We start from the raw sequence: 25,251 nt of genomic DNA, 5'->3' as shown, positions 1-25,251 counted from the left end.
AATTCTGTACCTTGAAACTTGATCAATTCAATCCAGCAGAATTGCTGACTGGGGAAAACACAAGGCTGAGACTTCACAGACTTGTTGGTGCTTTGAGCTCAGATTCCTGAAAATACACTCAATCATCTGAGCACCCTCTAACCCAGAAACAGGAGCCAAGAAAGAAATACAAAAATGGAGAGGATTTTAAATGTTTGTTAATGAACTCAACTTTAACTTTCTTGGGTGCAATACAGCAGCATAGACCTAGGTTAAAACTTCCTCTGTGGTTTCTGTGAATGGAAAGGAAGAATTTCTTGGCCAGAGTTAGAAATTAGAGATCGGAAGTTGGGTTGGGTTCTGTATGTGTGTGATTGGGAGGTGGGGGTGATTTTGTTTTTGTGTTTCTAAGCTCCTCGGGTGATTCTAAAGGGTATCCCAGCTTGAGGATGCTGCACACATAACCATTTCTTGTCAGTCCTTTTCAATTTTCTCCCTCAGTTCCTCCCTTTGTAATTTGCTTCTGAAGCCAGTGCTTCTCAGAGTGCATCTACAGCGTCAGTATCACCTGGGAAGGACATGGTAGCTCCAGGGACCCACCTCAGCCCCGCTGTGTCAGAAACCCCTGGGGTAGGAGCCCAGCAATCCGCACTTTAATAGCCCCTCCAGGTGATGCTGTAAGGAAACTCTGAGAACCACCTGTCTAAAGCATCAACTCTCCCTACTTTGAGCACAATTTAAAGGCTCCATCTCTAGCTTCACTTGGATATTTTCAGGGATTGGTCTAGATGTCCCAGGAGCAACTTACAGTCACATCAAAAATAAAACTCAAGCCTTGTCCGCTGGTCTGTGGAGCCTTCTGTATTCATTTCCACGATTCTGGACATTTAGGCTCAACATCTGAGAGTTTTCTTCAATGTCATATCTTGTTCCTCCTCCTAGCAACCAATTTGTCCCCAAGTCTGTGTGATTCTCCCTCCCCTCCCCTTTGCCACTGGGCCCAGGCTTTATTCCAACCGTCACTCCCCAGAGGATGCCCTGCTTTTAGGGAGAGGAGTCAGGGTGCATTCCTGCTCTCCTCAACCTTGGTGTTGCTCTCTGAGTAAACTCCCTGAAGTCCAGTGTTCATGACACCCTCTGCCCTCACCATGTACCAAAAACAAACAAATCAACCAGTTAGCTAATCAAGCAATCAATCAGTCAAAGTGAATGTGAGATCAAGTCACTACCTGGCTTGGCGACATTGAGCCCCATGGACTTTCCCCGTGGTGCACACCCATGCCCAGCCCTCATGCTTTCCTGCCCCTGTGGCTTATCCTGCCTGCTGCTTGTGCTGGCAGTTCACCCCCTGCCCCCCGACCCAGACTCAGAATGCGTCTATCTCAGGTCATCCATTCTTCAAGCCAAACTTAAACAGTCTCCCATCTGGGAGGAACCCCTCCCTCTCTTGTGCTACTTTACCATTTTCTCCGCATCATCAATGACACTTGACACATTAATACGAGTTTTGACCTTTACAACAAATAGAACTGAGGCTCAGGACTCCTTGTGTGGATCACCCATGGGTTGTTCCAACTTTTATTCCTGGGATTTACTCTCACTTCTTGAACCACCTGTTTGGATGGTCTGCTCAGGTGTCTGTCAGGTCAGCCAACATGTATAAACACAACCTCATAAGGGTCTCTCCACTCGAATTCCCCTCGATTCGTCTAATTTTCTTCATGGGGTGACTGCTCTCAGGGATCCAAGTGGAGTCTTTGGAGATGCTCTTGGCACTCTCCCCTTCAGTCTTCATCTCCGTCCTTGGGGCTGACCTGCTGACTCTTCCTGTTCATTCCCTTTGACTCAAACTTCCTCCCTGGTTTTTGCTGCCCAGTCTTGTTGGTTTTTCTGCCACTTTGTGCCCTTTAAACGTGTGGCAGACACAAGCCAGAGCACGTCCTAGGGAACGGGTGCCCCTTCCTCTTTTCCCCAGCTCTGGGTGCTGGAATCGAAAGGCCATGGTCGGGCAGGACCCGGACAGTGGGGATTTTACTTTGGTCCACAACCAGTAAATTAACTTCACTGTTGCTACTTTCCTGTCTTTTCAACAATACTTTCTCACCCCTGGATGCTTCCTTGAGCAGACTCCCCACCTTTTTCCTTACTTTCAGGCAGGCATGTTTGTTTTCAGTGACTAAGAAAGTCAATCTCTCCTGTAAGTCAAAGTGTGTCTCTTTCCTGGTGGAACAGGCAGATGCAGGCTTGGGAGCCTGGGAAGGAGGTGCCAGCCTGTCTGGTCTCCCCTTTCTCCTCTTCTGAGGGAGGGGACAAGGCACAAGAGGAGGGGGATGAACAGGCTACAAGGTCCCAGTGGACGGCCTGCTGTGACCCAGCGTTGGTGCCATGTCCGTGGCAGGGCACGAAGCTGGTGCTCTCTCACGTGGCACTTCGCCAGGCCTCCCAGACCTGCTGGAGCCATCAGCCAGCACTGGGCACACACCTGATTGTGGCACCCCTGGCTTCTGCTCGAGGCACCCTGGACGCCTCCCTGCAGGAGCTGCTTCTCCCTGGCAGGTGGTGCTCTTGGGTCAGGGCTCTCCTATACTCAAGTCCAGCGAATTCTGGAAGCATCAATTCCAGCTTGAGGTAAGGTCAGCATGGTGACCTTTCCTCTTCAGCCACCAGACTGCTCCCGCCAGCCTCCATCTGCACACCTGCCCAGGTAGAGGCAGGTGTCCACACTGGCCTCCTCCACACTCCATGGGACCCACGTTGAGTTCTCTCCAGACTCTTCCCTGCTGTCCTGCTCTACTTGGGCAGGTGGATTGGCTGGTTCTCATACTCCGTGAACTCCCAGCAAGGATGAGGGGCCGGCAGATGTCAGGCTCCATTCTGGGGAATGATCTGAGCTCCTGGATTAATTTTCTGAAGACTCTTGTTTGTTTGGAGGCGGGAGAGGGATACAGAGCACCACCATTTTGTTCAATAAATCCTCACTGCCTTTTTCCCTATTCACCAGTAACATTCTGCCATGCAATCTGGAGGTGAGCTGATTAGAGTCTCAGAACCAGTTCTGGGCCCCAGAACCTTTCTTCAGTATGTGGCATGGTGGGCCATGATCTTCTCAGCTGAGGCCGGAGGACGCCCCATTTAACACCTGGCTACTCACGCAACTGTGACACAGTATCCAGGACCTGCCGTAGAGTAGCAAGTTCAACGACAATGCACTGCCTGTGTTTTCATTCCATCCAGCTGCCTCTTCTCCCTATCTGTACATCTTTGGCTGGTTTCATCTATTTTCCACTCACTTCTTTTTCTCTTCAAGTATCCAGTGGCATGCTGGTTTTGTGTGTGTGTACACACGTGCACCCCTCTAGGCATATGTTCTCAGATTTTGCAAATTCATTTGACAAATATGAAATTAAAAATTAAAAATGTTTCATCAATTGTATTTTAAAACCAGTTTTGTTTCCTTTGTTAAGCTTTTCAAATTATTTATTATCAGAGCATGAATTCTCTCTCAATTTGTAGCTCCCTGGAGCATCTATTCATTTATTTATTTTTAAATCTTTATATACTGGTACGCAATACTCTCCTCATTTTTGCCAAGAATCTTCATTTCCCAAAGCTATACTTTCTGGATTCTAGATATCAAGTACCTTTGGAAGGCATCTAGGAAAGAGGCAGCTGCCGGGCCCGCAGCTGGGGTCTTTGTCGGACGCTGGGACCACCATTAAGTTTCCAGACTGGAAAGGAAGACTTCCTCCTCCCAATATTAGTAACCAGTAAGTTTCCAATTTTGTTTCTTTTATGTATAACCTGGTGTCACTAACTTTGAGTAAAACAAATTCTTTCATTATTTTAATTTACTTATAATTAACAACCTTTCTTGTTTCTTAACTTCATTTTACATTAAATCTTTAGATCAGGTTTCTAAATTTAGCCTTATGCTAATGTGCACAAATGGTTGGGGATGGTTTGGGGAAGTATATAAAAATCCCTGGCCATTTTAACTGTATAGGAGGTAAAAATATACTTTGTAGCCAAAGAGACCAAACTCTTCTACTTCCCCAAATGAATGCATCCATAATAATAGACCATTTTAGAAAGGAAACATCCCCAAACCTTTAGATTCACATTGGTAGACATGAAAAAATTCTTCCTAAAGTGATAGGGAAATGAACTGATCTCTGTTTCAATCCCTGAGGAAAGCAGAGCGCATGGGGGGAAGAGTCTGGGATAAGGCATTTCCTTCTGTTCCCAAGAGGCTGACCAAGAATAGCATGTGAAAAACTCTCCAAAAGGAACGGACTCATCAGAAAATTGACCAAATAACACTGAAATTGTATGCCTTCGCATCTGTCATTCTCCTTGACCTGGTAAAATTCTAAATGCGGTGAACAGTCACTTCCAGGAATGCAAATATGAATTGTAAACTCCCACTTAGTGGAGCTGATGGCAAAGCCTGCAGCCTGCCAATGCCCAGCGGTGTTTTAGGAATGAAACTTTCACCGCACATTCATGCTTAAGGTCACGTGGATAAGAGGGGCAGGATTTCACGGTGGCTGCTCGGGTAGACAGTATTCTATTGGTCAAACAACTTAGCACAGTGGTTGATAATTTACAAAATGCAGCCACTTGCCTTGTCTCTTTAACACTTGAAAAAGCCGTTGAGATTAATGTGGCTATAATTGCTATAATTATCTTTTCGTTTTTTAAGTGGGTGCTAAGACTCCAGGCAGTGACTTCCCAAATTAAGGCCACACAGTCATCAAGGGAAAGCCTGTAGCCAGGATCCAGGTCTAGTTCCTTCTCAATGACACTGTAACCCATTTTCCCCCAAATCCCAATCCTTTCAGCAGCTCCCCTGAGAGAAGGTTGGAACTGACTGTCAGATACTTTATTTAGGTTAGTGTAGCTAACTGTTTTGGTGGCTCTGTTATACTGTTTCTAACATGAATTTGGAGTAAATTCATCTCTTTTTCAGCTGATATTGACATGTGTGACAAATTATAGTGCCCTTGATGAAGTGCATGTAAAATCATTCTGTCAGTTTGGTTGCTTTAAAGCCAATTGCACCCAGTAGCTTTGATTCTTGAAGACGATTGCATTACTATGTAGCTTACATGGTGTGACTGTGTGATTGTGAAAACCTTGTGATTCACACTACTTTTATACAGTGTATGGACTGATGAGTATAAAAATGGGTACAAAAATTAAATGAATAATGGGGGGATGGGGGATGAGAGGTTTTGGGTATTTTTTTTTTTTTACTTTTATTTTTATTTTTATTCTTATTTTTATTTATTTATTTATTTTTGGGGTAATGAAAATGTTCAAAAGTTGATTGTGGTGATTAATGCACAACTATAAGATGGTACTGTGAACAACTGATTGTACACTATGGATGATTGTATGGTATGTGAATATATCTCAATAAAATTGAATTAAAAAAAGCCAATTGCAGAACATGGCTCCTCATTAAATCTTGCCATTATCTGTCAAAATCTTGAATGTATCATTAAAAGTCCAAGTGATTCATCCTAGTTTTAGGTCTTTTGAAATGGGGTACATCTTCATTCAGCACAGAATTGATCAATAAAGCATGGGCCCTTTGCCATGTCAATAAAGACCTTCATCTATTAGGTGGAATTGTGGGAAATTACCATTTTTTTTAGGGAAAAAAACTGAAGCTCAAAAATTTCGCATAGTTCAACCTCTGTCTACACTGGTAAGACCTGTATTCATGCATTTTTATGTGACGTTTTTAGGTGGTTTGTTTCCCAGAACATTGCCAAGGTGCTGGATCCACTTTTCTTCCCCTTCTACTTTTTTAAAAGATATTTTTCCTTTAATGAAAAGGAAAATGAGAGACTCGGTGGAAAACTGAGTTTAAACAATGACTGGACCTTAAATTTCATGTTACGTGAATAACATGTTTCCTGCCTTCTGTCACTGAAGAACCTCCAAGGGTAGAAGTGAGGCTACTGTGGTTATCCTTGAAAATTAGTGTCAGCAGGGCATTATAACAAACTTCCATTTCCCTTATATCCAAACACAGCTGGTCTTCATTATTCATGGATTCTGTACTTGTGAATTCTCCCACTTGATAGAATATATTTTAATCCCCAAGTTAATACCTGTGGTACTTTTGGGTCCTTCATGTATATGCAAGGCATGTACACGGAGGGATGTAGGCAGCCACGGGTGAGAGTCCCTCACGTACACGTTCCCAGGCAGGCGGAACGAGGTGATGCTCCACCTTCTTTCAGCTCTCCCTAGCGAACAAGTGTCTTTCCCTGTTATATTCAGTGCCATATTTTTCACATTTCTGTGTTTTTTGTTGTTGATTTCACTGTTTTAAGTGGCCCCCAAGTGTGGTGCTCAAGTGCTGTCCAGTGCTCCTAAGAGCAAGGAGGCTGTGGTGTGCTTCATGGAGAAAGCACGTGTTGGTCAGGCGTGAGTTACAGTGCCGCTGGCTGTGATTTCAGTGTTCATGAACAAACGATTTATATTAAATAAGGTGTCTTTAAACAGAAACACACATAAAATGAGATTATGCATTGATCAGTTGATGATAATTGTGTCCCAAGGCTTGCAGTAACCTAACCCTATATTTTTCCCAGGAGCAATGGTTTAGCACTTGCTCATGAGTGTTCACAGTGACTTATAGAACAGAATCACCATGAACAACGAGAACAAACTGTAAATTTTACCTTGATTCACCTGGACACACACATGCACACAATATGTATTTTATTTTCTACAAGAGACAAGTAAATTGACAAGAAGAATTCTGAAAGAGGCAACCATAACAAAAGCAACAGATTGTAAAAACAAAAATGTAGCACATTCATATTATGCTGCAATTGTGATTGAGATTTAGCTCAATAATCCACCATTGTAATGGCTCCCGTATTTAACAGTGAAATCTGATATACCTAGTATTTGACATTGAGACCCCATATTATTTCAAATTCCCTCCCTCCCAATCAGACCACCCCCAGCCCTTCCCCTCTCATCCACACTCCTCCATTCCCCCTTCCCTTTCCCTCCCCCGTGTCTTCTCCCATCACGTGTTACTGTCTGTCTAACAGGAGGTGGGGACAGGCTGGGCTCTGAGGGTGCAGTACAGGGTCACATGTGCTTCCCCACGAGCATGTGCAGCAGTGAACAATGTGCCTCAGTGGACCCCATGAAAGCTTAGAGGAGAGAGGGTTAGTTTTGCCTGTGATTGGGGAAGCTCTGGAAAGTTTCAAGGGCCTAATATTTTTTAACATGTCCTGAAATCATGATTTATGTTTCAGCAATTTAAGAGGGGACAGAACAAACAGAAAAGTGTGCAAGAAAGTGCAAAACACACTTCAGAAGAAACAGGTATTGTTTTAGTTTCCTTGGCTGCTCAAGCAAATACAATGCAATGGGGTGGCATACACAATGGGGTTGTATTTGCTCATGGTTTTGAAGCTGAGAGAAAGTTGTTGTTAAGATATCATCAAGGCGATGCTTTCTTCCTGAATACGGGTTCTGGGGCTGGCTGCCGGAGATCCTTGGTCCCGGGCTCCTGTCACGTGGCAATGCACACGGCGGCCTCTCCTGGCCTCTCCCTTCTCTTTCCAGTTCCACTGACCTTCAGCTTCTTGCTTCCCCTGCTTTCTCTCTCTCTGTCTGAATTTCATTCTGCTTACAAAGGACTCCAGTAACAGAATCAAGGCCATCCTGATTCAGCTGGGCCACACCTTAACTGAATTCATCCCACCAAAAGGTTCTACTTACAATGGGTTCACACCCACAGGAGTGGCTTAAGTTTAAGAACAGGCTTTTCTGCAGTACATACAGCTCCAAACCACCACAGGGCTTTCTGGTGTGATTAGTTCAGGATCTGTCCAGAGGAGAAGTTCATTTTCAAGATGTAGCTTGAGGTAAGTTTGAAGACTGAAATGCTAAAAGCTTTGAAATTTATTTTGAAGACAGTGGGACAATTTTGCATATCTAAGGAGGGGGCTTTTATGAACTGATCTGTGTTTACAAAAGGTAATTCCCAGAAGTTTGGGAATAAATCAGAGGAATGGGTCTGGAAGCTTCACTGTTTATTTTGCACATTTATGTCTATGGCCCAGTTTAAATTAACCTTTGTCTGTTATGTGCAGTAGAGATCAAGATTCATTTTTTTACATGTGGATACTACTGACCTCATCGTTCCCTTCCTGCCGACTTGCAATGGTGTCTTCATTGTAATTGGCAGGTGGCAGTTCTTGCACTAGGATCCCGATTATTGGTCTCCCTGCATCTACTCCTTTGATCCCATAATTTTCACTCCCTCCCTCCCCCCAACTCTGCTCTGGATCATGTGTGACTTATTTTTGCTAACTGGATTTAAGCAGCAAATTTCAAAGTGCATGTGAGTTTCCAGGAGTCCTTTTGCACCATTGGGCTTGCTGTTTCTTGGATCATGATAATAAGCCCAGAAGGATGGAGGGATGTACGCAGCCACAGATGAGAGCCCCGTCAGCTCAGCCTCCCAACTGCCACCATAGACTGGCAACACCAGCTGATCTCCCAGTAGGTGAGGCAGCTCAACTCATCTGCAGCTGACCACAGATGCCCAGCTGAGACCAGTGACACTGCCTGGCTGGCTACTGGCACATGAGCAAAAATAAAGGCACTGCATTTTAAGGTGGATTGTATCACATCAATATCGCGACAGTAGGGTACCAGTGCAGATACTGCTATGTAGAAGTGAGGTGCTGCTGTAACAAAACTTAATATACATGTCATTGGATTGTGACTAGGTGGTGGATAAAGGATGGATATACAAGGCTGGATATACAGTGGCACATTTATGTAGCAGCAGAACAATTTGTAAAATTGTTACTAGTAAATTGGAAGATAGTAAATGGACCTAATGAACTTTTTTTTTTTCCTAATGAACTTTTGGATTTGTGTAATTTAATTTTGAGACAGGCTGTTGAATTTTAAACTGTCTTTTACTAGCCACATATGATAAGGTATTACAAGGAAGAGATGAGCTAAAGCAAGCACTGGACATTCTGCAGAGTTTAAAGGAATAGAAAAGAGTTGGAATTTTCACAGTTGGAATATAAAACTGTTTCTCATATCCAGCATTTTCACTGGGAAAAGATTCTCAGAGTAAAATATTTAGCTTGGAGTAGAGATTAAATTAACAACGTGGTGGTGAGACCTTTTCTGATGACCTCAGTACTTATTCTCAGCTAGCTAAAGGGTTTTTGCATACCATAATACATTAATCAAAACCAGAAAATGCAACATTAATGTAGTACTATTATCTAATCCACAGTTCATATTCAAATTTTACCAATTGTCTCTATAATGTTCATTATAGTTACTTTTTTTCATACAACAGCATACAATTCAGAACCAGTTGAACTGGATTGTCCTGTCTATGTAATTTTTAATCTGGAACAGGTACTGAGCCTTCCTTGGCTTTTGTGATTTTGACATTTTCTTAAAAATAGTTCATCCAGTTATTTGAAAGAATGCCCTTCATTTTGAGTTCCTTGAATGCTCCTTCATGATTAGATTCAGGTAATGCTATATAGCAATGCTATTTCCTTCCCAGGGAATCAATCATCCTTGGAGGATGTAGTCAGTTTTTCCCATTATTGGGGGATGCTGACTTTGATCACTTCGTTAAGGTTGTGTTCATGAGATTCACTTACGGTAAGATTATTCTTTTTCTCTTCGGAATTAACAAAGAGTTTTGAGTCCATGTAAATATTTGCTGTTTCTCAAACTTCCACTCGTGAGTTTTGCATCCACTGAAGGATCTCATCTAAATCAATGATTATTATGATGGATTTCATATTTTCTTCACCACCCAGGGAGCCATTCAGGTTTTTGTGTACACATTACAAAATCAATTCTGAGTAGTTGAAACAGAAAGCTTCTACATCCAAAAATGTTAGAGACACTTGGCGTGTCCCTGAGGCTGGGGAAGGAGCATTCGACTTGCTGCAGGCAGATCACCACAGATCCCTGTAGGATATCCCCGGGGCAGAGGTGCCTGCCCTGCCGGGCTGGCCAATGCCAGCGGCCCTGCGGGGGCTGGGCGCGGATACAGGGGGCAGGGCGCGGATGCCGGCTGGGCGAGGATCCCCGGGCCGGGCGCGGATGCCAGCTGGGCACAGATGCCGGGATTGGGCGCGGATGCCGGCTGGGCGAAGATGTCAGAGCTGGGCGAGGATCCCCGGGCCGGGCGCGGATGCCGGCTGGGCACGGATGCCGGGATTGGGCGAGGATGCCGGCTGAGCGAAGATATCAGAGTTGGGCGAGGATCCCTTCTGGGCGAGGATCCCCGGGCCGGGCACGGATGCTGTGGCCCGGCGCTGTCTCCCCTGCTCTGACCCTGGTCTCCGCCTTCAGCTGCACCACAGTGCGCTCCAGGACGCACTCCACGTTTGGGATTCCCCGGCTTCCGAACAAAATTCTCCTTCTTGCTCATTCAAGTCCGTCTAACTGGGGAGACAAAGTTGCCCGCTTGACCTTAGCTGCAAGGTAGGCTGTGAGGGGATTTCTGGTTTCTTCCTTGTGGAGGGCAGGGCGCCAACGTCCAGCAGGGAAATCACCAACCACTGCCCAGGAACGGTCAGAAGATATTTAAAGAACATCAACAGCAGGGTTTTTCTTTCTCTCCACCCCCCCTCCTTTTCCCTTCTTTTCCCCCTAGTATTATCTTTTATTAGACTGATAAAGTTTCTTTGTTCTCCTTTCCTTCCACGGTTTGGGAGGAAAAGACTATTGTCAGTTTTCTGGTGCCTCTGAGATAATACAGATGTCCAGACCAACAATCAATCAATCAATCCAATAGACATTTCTTTTGCTTTTCATTGCAAGGAGAAATGGGAATTCAGCTCAATGTTTTAGAGCAGACACAAATCAAGCACTTTGCTAAAATCTATGCCCACTTTGTTACATTCCTCCTTTGAAGTGGGACATACGTGTCATCATTCTATTGGGTTTTCAGTTGAGCCTGCGAGTGATGATAATCGTCCTGGTGGATACCCCTTTATGCTTCATTCTGGGGTAGATCAGGAGGTAAGAGAAGCTTGGTTTAGAAAGAAGGTTGCTCAGAGCAACTTAAATGAAATCCTTGGGGAAGTGTTGGCATTTGGACAGGGTCTGCCTTCAGGAATCTCCTCTGCCCAGGCCCACCACACCCCATACCACTGATCCCAAACAGAAACTATGGAGTTTTAGGATAGTTTGGGAAGGCATTTTCTTTCCTTTAGAAAATTATTAATCTGGGGATTGTAGTTCTTGAAAACAAATATTCCAGCTTTCTCTTAATAGTTTTTAATGATTACTGAGTACTTTTTGACTGGGTTGGAACCCAGCATTGGGAATTTAAAGCCCCTCCATATCTCACCATTCCTGTCTGTAAGTTTTGACTTGAAATGGGAGAATCATTAAATTCCTGGTGAAGAATAAGCAAAATTTTAACTTAAACAGCAAAAACCTATATAAATAATACATATTTCTAGCACAGCCTTCCCTCTACTCCATCTTCTGAATGAGATAAAAAGGTTCAGATATGATAGAAATGAACAAAGCAGTATTTGTTACTGAAAAGAAAAAGAAATCCTTGTCATCAGGACAGAGAAAAGTCCTTTATCTGTTTATGGTAAAGTTATAAAAGGATTAGCAAGAAAATAAAAAAAAAAAATCTGTTTCTCAATTACTTCCTCTGATCCATGTCATAAGGGAAATCAAAAGTTGAATGCTACTGCTGGCCACGCAGAGTGGGGTCACCCTACAGTCAGGCCAAAAGTTCCTGTGGAAGTTTCTTTCTGAAGCTTCCAGGGCAGAGGAAAGGGGTAGCTGAGACAGTCAAGACATGCCGACAGCTGCATTTGGGAGTCCTCGGTCAGCAGAAGACAACGGCCCACAAACCCTCCTTCTTCCGAGCATCACCATGGCCAAGCCTTCCGAGTTGCAGGGGGCTTCCAGCTGTGTCCTGCCCCGAAGTGCTGCTCAGACCCTTCTCACATGGGCTTTGTCATTAAGGAAATATTATCATGTTATCCTGCCAGCAAACAGAAATAAGATGATGGGGTTCGCTGAAAATACACTAGTGATTTCAGAACAATCAATCAAGCTTTTCAGTGATGACACTGGATGCAGTTTTGATTGCTTTGGACAACCAGTGGCACAGTTTTCTGCATTTAGCTAGAGAAGCTCCACGTGTCTCTGATAATGCAGCTGCCGTGTCTGGGGCAGGGGATCAGCCTAGCCTTGCCGGTTTAGTCTAGGGGCTTGTCTGCAACTCACGTCCAGTTCAATGTCAAAGGAGACTGTGGGGTCTTGGGTCATCCCAGAAAACTCAAGTGGTATTATGAGCCCCTGAATTGTCTATGGCTACCCATTTTCAGGGACTTCATGTCTTCCCAATTCAGTACAACAGGCTCTCACCAAGGGATCACACCCTGAAAGGCAAGGTGCTAGGGTGCAGCTTATAGAGCAAAAAATAGAGAAAAGGTAGGACATGTTACTTCAGTGTCCCCTTTGGCTCAAGCAGTTTGTTAGGTATTTGAAGACAGAGTCTCACAGAGCTTACACTGTAATGATTATATTTTAGATAAATAACTACAACAGTAGGCAATGTACTGCACTTGCCATTTTTAGAGACTGGATGAAAAGTGCATTGCCATTCATGAAGGCGGGAGCAGTGGCCCATGGAACGAGGGGACTGGTGAGAATCACAGGCAGAGGGATGGTGGCACGTTGCTTCCTGGGGAACAACAGGTGGTGTGGAGGAGGAGGGACAGGGGCGTGTTCTAAGGGGAGTGAGAGGTATGGTTTGATTGGAGTTCAGGAAACAAGAGAGGAGAAAGGCGGGAAGATGTCTGATGATATTATTGCGGCCCTTCCACGATAGTCTAAGAAACTTTAATGCATTTGTTGGGCAGTGGGCAGGGAGACATTGAATGTCTTAAACGGTGTCATGGTTCAATGTGAGTGTCTGAATGTAAAATACAGACAGGGGAGTGACAACGAGACAGTGGGCAAAGCCAGGCCCCGCTGCGCGCCTCTAGTCCAGCACTTTCTAACACGGCGGTCACTGGCTGTGTGTGTCTGCCGAGCACTTGAAAGGTGGCTACTCTGAATTCAGATGTGCTGTAAGTATAAAACACATACTAGCTTTTAAATATATAGTACAAAAAATAATGTAAAACATATCACTTAATTTTTATATTGATTATCTTTTGAAATTATTGTATTTTTACATATTGGATTAAATAAAATTTAAAAATTAATCTCAACTATTTCTTTTTACTTTTTTTTAATGTGGTTAATAAAGAATTTTTAATTTTTTATGTGGCTTGAAATTTATTTCTATTGGACAGTGCTGCTCTCATCAAGGAGAGCTCAGAGGAGGAGGCTGCTGGGGAGGAGGACTGAGGAACGGTTGATCAGCTGCCTGCATGGACCTTTCAGGCAAAGTTGTGGGACCCGGAGAGCAGAGCTGTCAGGAGCATGAACCACGGTCTTGGAGGGGCGTCCTTTTCTGGGTTTGGAAGGACGATGAATGTGCTGCTCCAGAAATGCTGAGGACTTTAAGGAGTTGGTTCAATGTCACATGTTAATGTGGTCAGAGTTGGGATTTAAAACCAACTCTAATAGTAATCACTCATCTAGCAGGGGTGTGTGGGCACCAGGAAGTACAACCTGCTTGGGTGACAAGAGGAGTAAGATGGGTGGGCCGGGAATAATTTATTCTTTAACAGAACAAGGTGACAATATTTTATAAATTATGTGCTTAGAAGGAGCAGCAGAGATATAGTGTATTGCCCACATTTGGGCTGAAGGATCTGTGTGGGGGAGGCTGCAGTGGAAAAGCTGGGATGGAAGTGAGAAAGATTTTCAGGGAATAATGGACCAAACCTGGGCACCAATCAGATGACCAATGGAAGGAGAGACCACAATGTGACTCGGTATTCCAAGCTGAAACGTGTATGAAAGTGAACTTGGGAGTTAGGAGGAAGCAGCTAGAAGGATGGATTCATGTTCTTCACAGAGGAAGAACTTCCATTTGACGTGGGACAATTCTCTGTGTGGGGCTGCTGAACACAAAGCAGGAGACTTAGAACCTGTATCAGTCGGGGTTCTCAGGATGGTGTGAGATGCTTATAGGAACAAAGCCTACCTCCTTTTCAGTGCAACAGGCTAAGTACAAATGGGACCCTCCCCTCCACGATGCTCCTTGACCAGGTCCCTCCTCAAAGCCACCTCAGGATGCCTGCTGTGCCCCAGGGCCAGCTTCTCTCTAAGTGGTCACTTTCCATGTGGATGGGCTTCATGTTTACTTACCAACCTTTGTCACCGCACCACCCCACCCTAACCACACAGGGCTGCTGCTCACAGGTGTACAGCAGGGCACATCCCCAGAACATTTCATAAGCATTTACTGTCCCTTCAGCTCCTACAGGAAAACTATCTTTATATGGAACACTTGTGACCACACAACTTCCATAAACAGATATTTTTTCCTACCAGGACTAATAAAGAGGGTATCTGATGATCACTTTTTCAAAGGTTTTGTTTTACAAATGCCATCCGTTTTCCAAACCTTCAATTCAGATTTTTATATATTTTTTCATGTAGGAAAATTTAAATCCTGGAATAGATTAACCCAGCTTAACAATATTTTCAGTTACCAGGTATACCCAAATTGCATATTTAAGTTTGTCTTGAGGAGTGTGCACTTTTCCCATTATGTTGGGATTTTTAAAGTTTCCTTTCAACTTGATGAATCTAAAATTATCATTCTAGATAGGGTAAGGTTTTAAAACATTTCTGTAGTGAATTCTGCAGAACAAGATTGTTTTGTAATTGGATTAAGATTTAATAGTGTTTGGGGGAAATCATTTAACCTCGTGGAAATTGGGCAGTTACTCAGCTTGTGAATGTGGTTCACCTACAAAGCATTTATGAGAAACCATAGGAAAGAATATTCTCTGAAACAATTATGGATTTGAGTGTGGCAGAAATTGTCCTTTCAATAGTCATTCCCTGGCAAGGCTGAAAAGGATCTTAGCCAGAGCATGGGTGCCCCCTTTCCCCCTTTTGTTGGAGGAAGATCAGATTCAGGTACCTGACAAAGGGGTTCCAGTTGACTGAGAGTCTCTCTTGCAGTTTTCCAAAGCCTTTGAGCCAACTCCTTTGTGTTTTCAGGCCACTGAGATTTTCAGACACAAATGAAGGGGACTGAAAGCAGAGCTGTTTGGACGTGAGTGGGTGGGGCTATATTTTAAAGAAATAGAGCTAGATGCAGTTACAGTGAAGATATATATCTGGGTTGGTAGTTATTCTCAGCTCTTCCCCATACCTGAAGTTCAAATAAATTATTCCCAGTTTTAGCTTTTCATGCAAAAATCATAGGAAAATAACTTAGTTATGCCTTAGTCCTTATATTTAGGCAATTCTTTGTTAATTCATGGATTCATGTAGTTTTTGTTTGTTTTTATTTTTCAGCTAAAGGAGGAGTAGGAGTTGACAATGGCTGCTGCTAGTTGGCAGTGTGGGAAGTTCCTCAGCTCATTTTGTCCTGTGAAGCAGAATTCCTAAAAATCAGAAGGAGTTGGTATGCAGAAGAGCTCGACCTGGTTTCCAAAACTTAGAGCTGTCTCTGAGAGGGCTATTTGCAGCTATGAGCACAAGAGGAAAGCTTCTCACTAAAAGTTCCACATTTGGCCAAAACCCTTAGAGAATCCATGAGGACTGTCAGTACCCTGCTAATCTTGATTCTGACAAACCACCGACAAAGTAACACCTGCCTGAGCCACGTGCTATCTTGGGGAGTTCCTGATGAAGATACAATGTCCTTTCTGTTCATTCCTAGGATCTGACGCTCGACTGCAACCAGGAAACCAGGAAACAAGGAGTTCAGGCAGAGGATGCTGGGTTGAGAACCCAAGCGCTATTGATTAATAGCAAGCTTCACTAATACCCAGTTACACTACCAAGGAACTACCTTGTACCCATGACCTTCAGTGCATCCTCTCTTTTATCTTGGCAGAAGAATGATTACTACAGCTATTTTATAGATAAAGAAACTGAGGCTCAGGAGTTACTGCTGTCTCAAACACAGATCTTCTACAATGTAGATTCTGTGAAGATTAAATGAGATAAATTGGGGGTGGTAGATGCTCAGAGCATTAGTTGCTTACCCTTGCCAACCCTGCTATGCTTTTTATAGCAAGGCTGTTCCTTCTGATAGTTTCAAAACAAATGTGGTCTTGTTCCAATTGTGAAGAAAGATGTTCACATCTTTTGCACTTAACTCAGCCTATATGGTAGGGAGTTACCCGAGCTTGTTGACCAACTTTCTTCACAATTTCATCATATGATTCTTAAGCAAAAGAAATGGATGAATGCATGTAAAGAAAGATATAAAGGCAGATGGAAACATGCATATTTACAGACATACCCACATATTTGTCCTTAGCTAGCTAGATGGAGGGATAATGGATTGATAGAGAGGTATGTCTATACGTAATACTCATATCCATGATTTTACCATGGAACTCGGGGAATTTTATTAAAATTTGGCAATGGTATTGCTGTTGTTAGAGCTGTGCTCTTTGTTTTGTTATATATACTATAGAATGCTAGCTATTAATCTATTGCCTTGAAGCTCCAAATTTCCCCTTCCTTGCCTGCTCTGTGAAAACTGATCTGAGCCCTTTACACATTTTTTCTTTGCCAACAGCAAGATGTTAAGCCCTATCAGTAGAGGGTGCTGGAGGGGCACTGAAAGGAAAAAAGCTTTCCTTTCATTAAAAATTTAATTCATCCATTCATTCATCCATCCATTCATTCATTCATTTTATAAACAAACACTTCCCCTCCCTCACCTGCTATCTATCCCCTAGTAACTGCTAATCTTTCTCTGTGAATTTGCTATCTCTGTTCATCTCCTATAAGTGATGTCCTACAATTTGTGCCTTAAATGTGTTGCTTATTTCACTGTGTATAATGTTTACAAGGTTCTTCTATCTTTCAGAAGGTCACATAACTTCATTTTTCCTTAAGGCCAAAAAATATTTAATTGTGTGTATGTACTGCATTTTGTCTATACATTCATTTTTTTCTTTTGTGGACACTTGGATTGTTTCCAGCTTTTGGCTATTGTGAATAATGCTCCTATAAACTTGCCATACAAGTGTTTGCTTGTGACCCCGTTTTTACTCTCTTTGGGTATCCAGAAATGGGATTGCTGGGTCAAATGTTTTTGAGGAACTGACATGTTGCTTTCCATAGTGGCTGCACCATTTTAATTTCAACCAACAATGCACTAGAGTTCTAATTTCTCCACATTCTCTTCAATGTTTGTTATTTTCAGTTTTTTAAATAATAGCCATCCTCACAGGTGTGAAGTGGCATCTTATTGTGGGTTTAGTTTGCATTTCTCTAAAGGATAATGTTGTTGAGCATCTTTTCATGTGTTTATTGGCCATTTGTATATCTTCTTTGAAGAAATGTCTGTTTAAGCCCTTTGCCAAATTTTAAAATTAGATTGTTTGTCTTTTTGCTGTTGCATTGTAGGAGTTCTTTATACTTTCTGAACATTAAATCTTAATCCAATATATGGTTTGAAATTATTTTCCCCCATTTGTTGGTTGTCTGTTCACTTCTTGATACTTTCCTTCAATGTACAAAAGTTTTTAATTTTGATGAAATCAAATTAAATGAAATCTATTGTTTCTTTAGTTGCTCCTGCTTTTGGTGTCATATCTAAGAATCCATTGACAAAAGCAGGTCATGAAGATTTTCCCATGTGTTATCTTCTAGGGGCTTTATAGTTTTAGGTCTTATATTTAGGTCACTGGTGCATTTGAGTTGGTTTTTGCATATGGTGTGAGGTAGGGTCTAACTTCACCCTGCTGCAGGTGGTCATCCAGTTTCCCAGCACCATTTGCTGGACAGACTTTTCTTTCCCCACAGCATGTACTTAGCACCCTTGCCAACAATCACCTGGCCATAGATGTGTGGGTCTATTTCCGGACTTTCCATTCTGTTCCATTTGTCTGATCTATTTGTCTCTCTTTGTGCCAGTACCACACTGTTTTGGTTATTGTCACTTTGCAGTACAATTTGAAATTGAGAAGCGTGAGTCCTCCAGCACTGTTCTTCTTCCTCAAGATTTTTTTAGCTATTTGGGGCCCCTTGCAGTTTGATATAAATTTGAGGATTAATTTTTCAGTTTCTGCAAAATAACCCTGCTGAACTAATAGAGATTGCATTAAATTTGTATATTGTATATCCAATCCATGAACATGGTATGTTTTATCATTTACTTATATTTTCTTTAATTTCTTTCAGCAGTGTTTTGTACTTTTCAGTATACAAGTCTTCTTTATCCTTAGTTATACTTATTCTTGGATGTTTTATTCTTTTAGATGCTATTGTAAATACAATTGTTCTCTTAATTTTCTGTTCATATTGTTCATTGCTAGTGTATAGGAGCACAATTGCTTTTTGTCTGTTGATCTTGAACCTTCTGCTTTGCTGAATTCATTTATTAGCTTGCAGGGTTTTTTGTTTGTTCGTTTTTTTTTTTTTTGTTTTGTTTTTTTTTTTTGGATGTCTTTGGGCTTTTAATATAGAAGATCATGTTCTCTGCAAATAGAGATAGCTTTACTTCTTTCTTTCCAATTGAGATATATTTATTCTTTTTTTCTTGCCTAATTTCTCTGACAAGGACTTTTAGAACACTATAGAATAACAGTGGTGAAAGTAGGAATCTTTTTCTCATTCTTGGTCTTCGAAGGGGCAGCTTTAAGTCTTTCACTATTGAGTATGATGTCAGATGTGGGTTTTTCATAAATGGCCTTTATCATGTTTAAAATTTGTTTCCACTTTTACTATTCTTTGTGTTTTTCTGAAGAAGGGTCCTTAATTTTGTCAAATGCTATTTCTGGATCTACCAAGATAATAATTTTTTTTCCTTCATTCTATTTATACTGTCTATTACATTGATAGGATTTCACATGTTGAACCACCTCACATTCTCTGGATGAATCCCACTTGGTCAGAGTGAATAGTCCTTTCAATATGCTGTTGGAAACAGTTTGCTAGCATTTTGTTAAGAATTTTTGCATCTATATTCATACGAGAAATTGTTTTCCTCTTATTGTGATGTATTTACCAGGCTTTGGTATCAGAGCATTGTTGACCTGACAGAATGACAGGAAGTGCTCCCTCCACTTGAATTCTTTTGAAGAGTGTGAGAAGGATTGATATGATTCTTCTTTAAATGTTTGATAGAATCCACAAGTGAAGCCAATCTGGTCCTGGACTTTATTTTGATGGAAGGTTTTCGCTGATTCAGTCTCTGCACTTTTTTAGGTCTGTTGATGTTTTCTATTTCTTCTTGAGTCAATTTAGGTAATCAATGTAGTTCTAGGAATTTTTCGATTTCTTCTAGATCACAGAGTTTGTTGGTGTACAATTGTTCATAATATTCTCTTATAATCATTTTTATCTCTGTAAGGTCAATAGTGATGTCACCATTTTCCTTCTTATTTTAGTTATTTACATTTTTTTCTTTGTCATTGTAAAGGTCTGTTGATTTTATTGATTTTTTTCAGAGAACCAAATTTTGTTTTGTTTAGTCTCCCAGTTGTTTTTCTATTCTCTATTTCATTTATCTCTGCTGTAATGTTAATTATTTACTTTCTTCTACTAACTTTTGGTTTACTTTGCTCTTATTTTTCTAGCGCCTAAAGATGTACAGTTGGGTTATTAATTTGAGATCTTACTTATTTTTTAATATAGGAATTGATAGCTATAAATATTCCTCTGAGCACTGCCTTTACTGCATCCTGTAAGTTTTCTTATGTCATGTTTTTGCTTTCATTTGCCTCCAAGTATTTTCTAATTTCCATTATAATATCTTCCTTGACCGACTGGTTGTTTAAGAGTGTGTTGTTTAATTTTTGCATATTTGTAAATTTTCCAATTTTCCTTCTGTTAATGATTTCTATTTTCATCACATTTTGGTCTGAGAGGTTACTTTTTATAATTTCAGTATTTTGAAATTCAATTAGCCTTCTCTTGTGGCCTAACTTATGATCTATCCTAAAGAATTATCTGTGTGCACTTGCCGTTGTTGGGTGATGTGTTCTTTATATGTCAGTTAAACCTATTCGGTTAATAGTGTTGTTTAGGTTCTTTATTTCTTTATTGATCTTCTGTTAGATATTCCATCCAGCATTGAAGAGGTATATTGAAATCTCTAGTAATTATTGTATAACTTTATTTTTCCCTTCAATTCTGTCAATGTTTGCTTTATGTATTTTGGCACTTTGCTCTTAGGTTTATATATATTTATGTGCAAAATCTTCTTGTTGAGTTGACACTTTAATTGATATATAATGTCCTTCTTTGTTAATTTTAACATTTTTTTTCCTTAAAGTCTATTTTGTCTGATATCAACATAGCCACCCCTGTACTCTTTTGATTGCTATTTGCATGTAACATTTTTTTCATCCTTTCATTTTCAACATATTTGTATCTATGAACCTAAGATGAGCCTCTTATAAACACTGTATGGTAAGGTCATGCTTCTTTTTCCATTCTGCCAACCTCCATCTTTTAGTTGGAGAGTTTAATCAATTTACTTTTTAGGGAAATTACTGATAAGACAAGATTTACCTCTGCTATTTTGCTAATTATTTTAAGTCTTGTACTACTTCCCCCTTTCCTCCATTGCTGCCTTCCTTTTTGTTTGGATGATCTTTTATAACGAGCATTTCGATCCTTTCCTTTTTGTGTAGATATTTTCTTTAGGTTTATCATGGGGATTACATTTAGCATACTAAATCTATTACAGTTTAGTTTGTGTTGATTGAAACTTGACTTCAATTGCCTACACAGAAACAGTATCTATGTCCCTCTATCCCTCCCAATTATGCTGTTGTTGTCTCAAATTACATCTTTATGCATCGTGTGCCTGGTAACAAAGTCTTATGCTGTATTTTATGCATTTGAATTTTCCACCTTATAAGGAAAAAAAAACAGCATTATCAAATGAAAAATGAAATAATACTGGCATATAGATTTACCTGTATTTATTTCTTCACCCAGCATTGGCATACTCTGCTGTGTCCTGACTTTTCAATGTGGAGGACTCCTCATAGCATTTCCCGTAGGGCAAGTCCAGGGGTATTGAACCCCTTTAGAGTCTGTTTGTCCAGAAATGCCTTAATTTCCCTTTTGTGTTTGTAGAAGAACTTTACTGTGTATGTTATCCTTAAGTAACAGATTTTTCATTCAGTACTTTATGTCCTCCTACTGCCTTTTGGCCTCCACTGTTTCTATTGAGAAATCAGATATTACTCTTATTAAAGATCCCTTATATGGGACACTTTGGTTCTCCCTTGCTGTTTTTAAGATTCTGTCTTTGTTCTTGACATTGGACAGTTTGATAATAATATGTCAATATATATAACTTTGGGTTAATCCTGCTCAGTATTCATTGAACATTTCAGATTTCTATATTTATACCTCCCATCAGATTTGGGAAGATTTCTGTCACTTTTTATTCAAATATTTTTTCTGCCTTTTATCTCTCTCTCCTACTTCTGGGACTCCTATGATAGATACATTGATATGCTTGGTGGGGTCCCATAGGTTCCTTAGGCTCTACTCATTTCTTTTCATTCTGTTTTCCTTCTGCTCCTCAACCTGGAAAATTTCAATTGTTTTGTCTTCAAGGTCACTGATTCTTTCTTATGCCTCCTGCAATCTGCTCTTGGATTTTTCACTTCACACAGTGTGCTTTTGAATTCCAGAATTTCCATTTGGTTCTTCTCTATAATATCTATCTCATTGTTGAAATTCTCATTTTGTTATATATTGTTTTCCTTATTTCCCTAAGTTTTTTGTCTGTGTTTTCCTTCAATTCCTTGATCTAATTGGTAAAAGTTGTTCTAAGGACTTGATTAGTAATTCCAAAGATTGTACTTCCTCTGGAATATTTTCTGTTGAATTATTTTTTTCTTTTCACTGGGTCATACTGTCTTGTCTTCTTGTATTTTTGTATTATTTTTTGTTGAGAAGTGGACATTCTGAGTATTATGTTGTGTTCACCCTGGAAATTTAGGTCTTCCGTTCTACAATTTGCCAGACTAAGGATAAGTAGTACAAAAAAAAAAAAAAAAAAAAAAAAAAAAAGAAGTAGTAGAAGAAGAAGAAGAAGGAACAAAAAAGAGAAAAAAAAAGGAAAAGAAAAACAACCAACCAACAGACAACCCCCCCTCCCCCCAAAAAAACCTGAAAAGGAAAAATAAATCAACAAGGAAGACAGTAGTGTAGTGAAGTGCCCTGCCTCTGCAAGCCTCTTGCTGTGTGCTGGTGGGAAACCAGAAACTGCTGCTTCCAAGGTCCAAACCTAGACAAGCGTCCCCACTCACTCCTCAGGGATCTGCCAGATCCAAAATATAAAACAGTGAAAGAGTGAAACCAACCAGAAAAAAAAGAAAAAAAGAAAGAAAAGAAAAATAGAAAGAGGTGCAGAGGTGCACTGGTTCTTGTTGTCCCTGTAGCTGCTGGTGTGAGGTGAGAAGACACTGCTGCTGAGAGAAACCGAGGCTAGTGTTTGCACTGGGTCCCTGGAGATCCACCAGACCAAACAACACAGGAAAAAGAAACCCAACCAATGGAAGGGTGCACGGGCCTGGGAGACCTGGTGGATGCGTGTGGGAGGCTGGAACTGCAGCTGCTCGGAGGGCTGAAACCAAGGAAGACTGCAGGACTGGTCAGCAAGACCAGAAAATGTCCACACACAGAGAAGGGAGAAGGCACACCGGCCCTTTACCTCCACGTGGGTGCCGGTCGCAGGCTGGGAGCGCGGCTGCGCAGAGGGCGGGCTGGGAGCGCGGCTGCGCAGAGGGGGGGCTGGGAGCGCGGCTGCGCAGAGGGGGGGCTGGGAGCGCGGCTGCGCAGAGGGCCGGCTGGGAGCGCGACTGCGCAGAGGGAAGGCTGGGAGCGCGACTGCGCAGAGGGCTGGAACTGGGGCCAGCTTCTCCACTGGTCCCCCAGGGATCCCCAGACAAACCTTGACCCTCCATTCCTTAGAGAAGGCGGTTCCTCTGCCAGCCCCGGTCCCAGCCCTTTGCTCCGGTTCCGCAGCCGCTGCCCGAGGCTGAGCCATGTGGCTGGTCCGCGGCTCGCGCTTTCACTTAACAAACCCTGAGCTCTCGGCAGCCTCTCTCTTCCTCTGGCTCTCCTTGGTTGTTCTAAATGTCCTCTCCGATTCCAGGGTTACCACTTAGGTAATCCCATTTTTCTACTGGAGAGAGCAATTTGTAAAATGTCCTACTCCACGGTTTTGCACCTACTCTTTTTATGTTATTTTTAATATTCTTCAGAAATATGTGACTCCATAATAATTAAGAAACATGAAGTTCTCTAACTTCTGTCTTCTAAGCCCATGCTCTCTGACTTATGTTCAGGAAAGCATAGTAAACTTACTGTAAGATAACAAAAAATGTCCTTAGGAGGGACTCAAGTTGCTTATGTTTTACACTGGCAGGTAGCCAGCTACAAATGAGCTACTTAGAATTTCACCGGATACTGATAAAGGGAATAAAATGCTGCCAGTTTAAAATAAATATATTTTTAGCAGGATCTAAAATAGAAACCAACCATATTTTGACTTCCTAGCTAATCTTGAGCAACTAAAGTATCTAAAGTTCAAAATGCTTCTTTTAAAAGGAATATATGTACACATCCGTATACACACACACATCGTGCATTTACATGTTAGTGTGTATAAAGTTACTGTCACCCAGATGCACAGAAGTGGGGCAACTCCAAGCTTGGCCGATGACCTCAATGCCATTTCCTTTAGCATAGTCTCCTTCTGGACCCTGCCTGGCAGGATCCCAAGTAAAGGAAAAAGATTACAGAAATCCCTCTGGGCACTGCACAGAGAGAAGCAGAACTCATCCTGCTGTTTTGCTGTTTGGGGTTACAAGAATCCCGGGGAGAGAGCCAAATTTAGAGTGCATCTTAAACTAAAGTTCACTGTAAACCACAAACTGGTCCTTATTGAATGTTCATAGTGGGCATATTTCCATGGAAGCATGGGAATCTGGAATTGCATTCTTTTTTAGATTGGTCACTTCTCTCAAGAGTGTTTGAAGTCCAAGCTCAGATCCCCCAACTACCAAATTTCCATTCACAAACCAGAATTCTAAAATAACTTCTAGACAGATGTTTCCCAAGTTGCTCTTTATCGACTCAGTCAAGCTCCAAATGAGAGTCCCAAGAAGACAGCTCATCAATCAGTAATTTCCTGGGTTTAAGTCCCCAGAGATTTTAAATGAAATGAGAAAATTAATTCCAGGCTTTCATTAAACAAATCAATCCCATCTACATATTTATTATTGATATCAAGCACCTGCCTCTGAATCGCCCCAGCAGGATTTTACCTGTGCTGGTTCTATATCCCAGAATGCTGCCCTTTACCTTAAAGTTAAGAAGTGAGGACTGGGTCAGAACCTGGGTCCCCAAAGCCATTTGTTCTGTTGTCAACAGCAGCTTCCAGAGATGGTCCGGGAAATCGCATTTTTATTTGCCTTCACATTGACCTCAAAAGTTCATTTAAGGCACTATGTTTAATAAATTTGATAAACCAATTTTATATTATTTGCGTTTCCTACTGGTGTAAGATGTTGGGTAGCGAATGCTGTAGGTTTCTTGCCTCCTGCGTGAAGTAAAGCTTTCTTTTATTCTCAACTCACCTAGCTAACAAGTTTAAAGCTGCTTCCTTATACAATTAAATTCCCTCCATTTCTGTCCCCTTATTTTTCTTTGTTTTTTTTTTTTTAAGTTCATCTATTTTAAAAATATAAGAGACCCCATCTTACATCCCTGCTCGATCCCTCTAGTAAGTGTCCTCTACCTCGATGTTGCTATGACACTGTTTGGAGGAAGGGTAGGCATTCTTTCTTGATACTAGGAGCACATTTTCCAGTTAGATTTTTCTACCTAAATAAATACCATCATGTGGCTTATAATTCTTTACAACATACACAGTAACGAAAAGCAAAACCATGACTGAAATGTAATCAAGATTTTGAGTGAAAGTCCCACTTCTATCAAAATGAGTATGTTGGTCCTCATTTAAATTTCCAGTAGTTCCCGGGGTAGTGTTGATTGTCGCTGTATGCAGGTCCTGTGGTTGCAAAGAGTTATCCCCCAGGAGGGGCTCGCTGAGCACCAGACACCCTCTCCCCTCCC

This window comes from Choloepus didactylus, chromosome 11 (genome assembly GCF_015220235.1).
Source record: "Choloepus didactylus isolate mChoDid1 chromosome 11, mChoDid1.pri, whole genome shotgun sequence".
NCBI lineage: Eukaryota > Metazoa > Chordata > Mammalia > Pilosa > Megalonychidae > Choloepus > Choloepus didactylus.
This window is presented reverse-complemented; position numbering follows the sequence as displayed.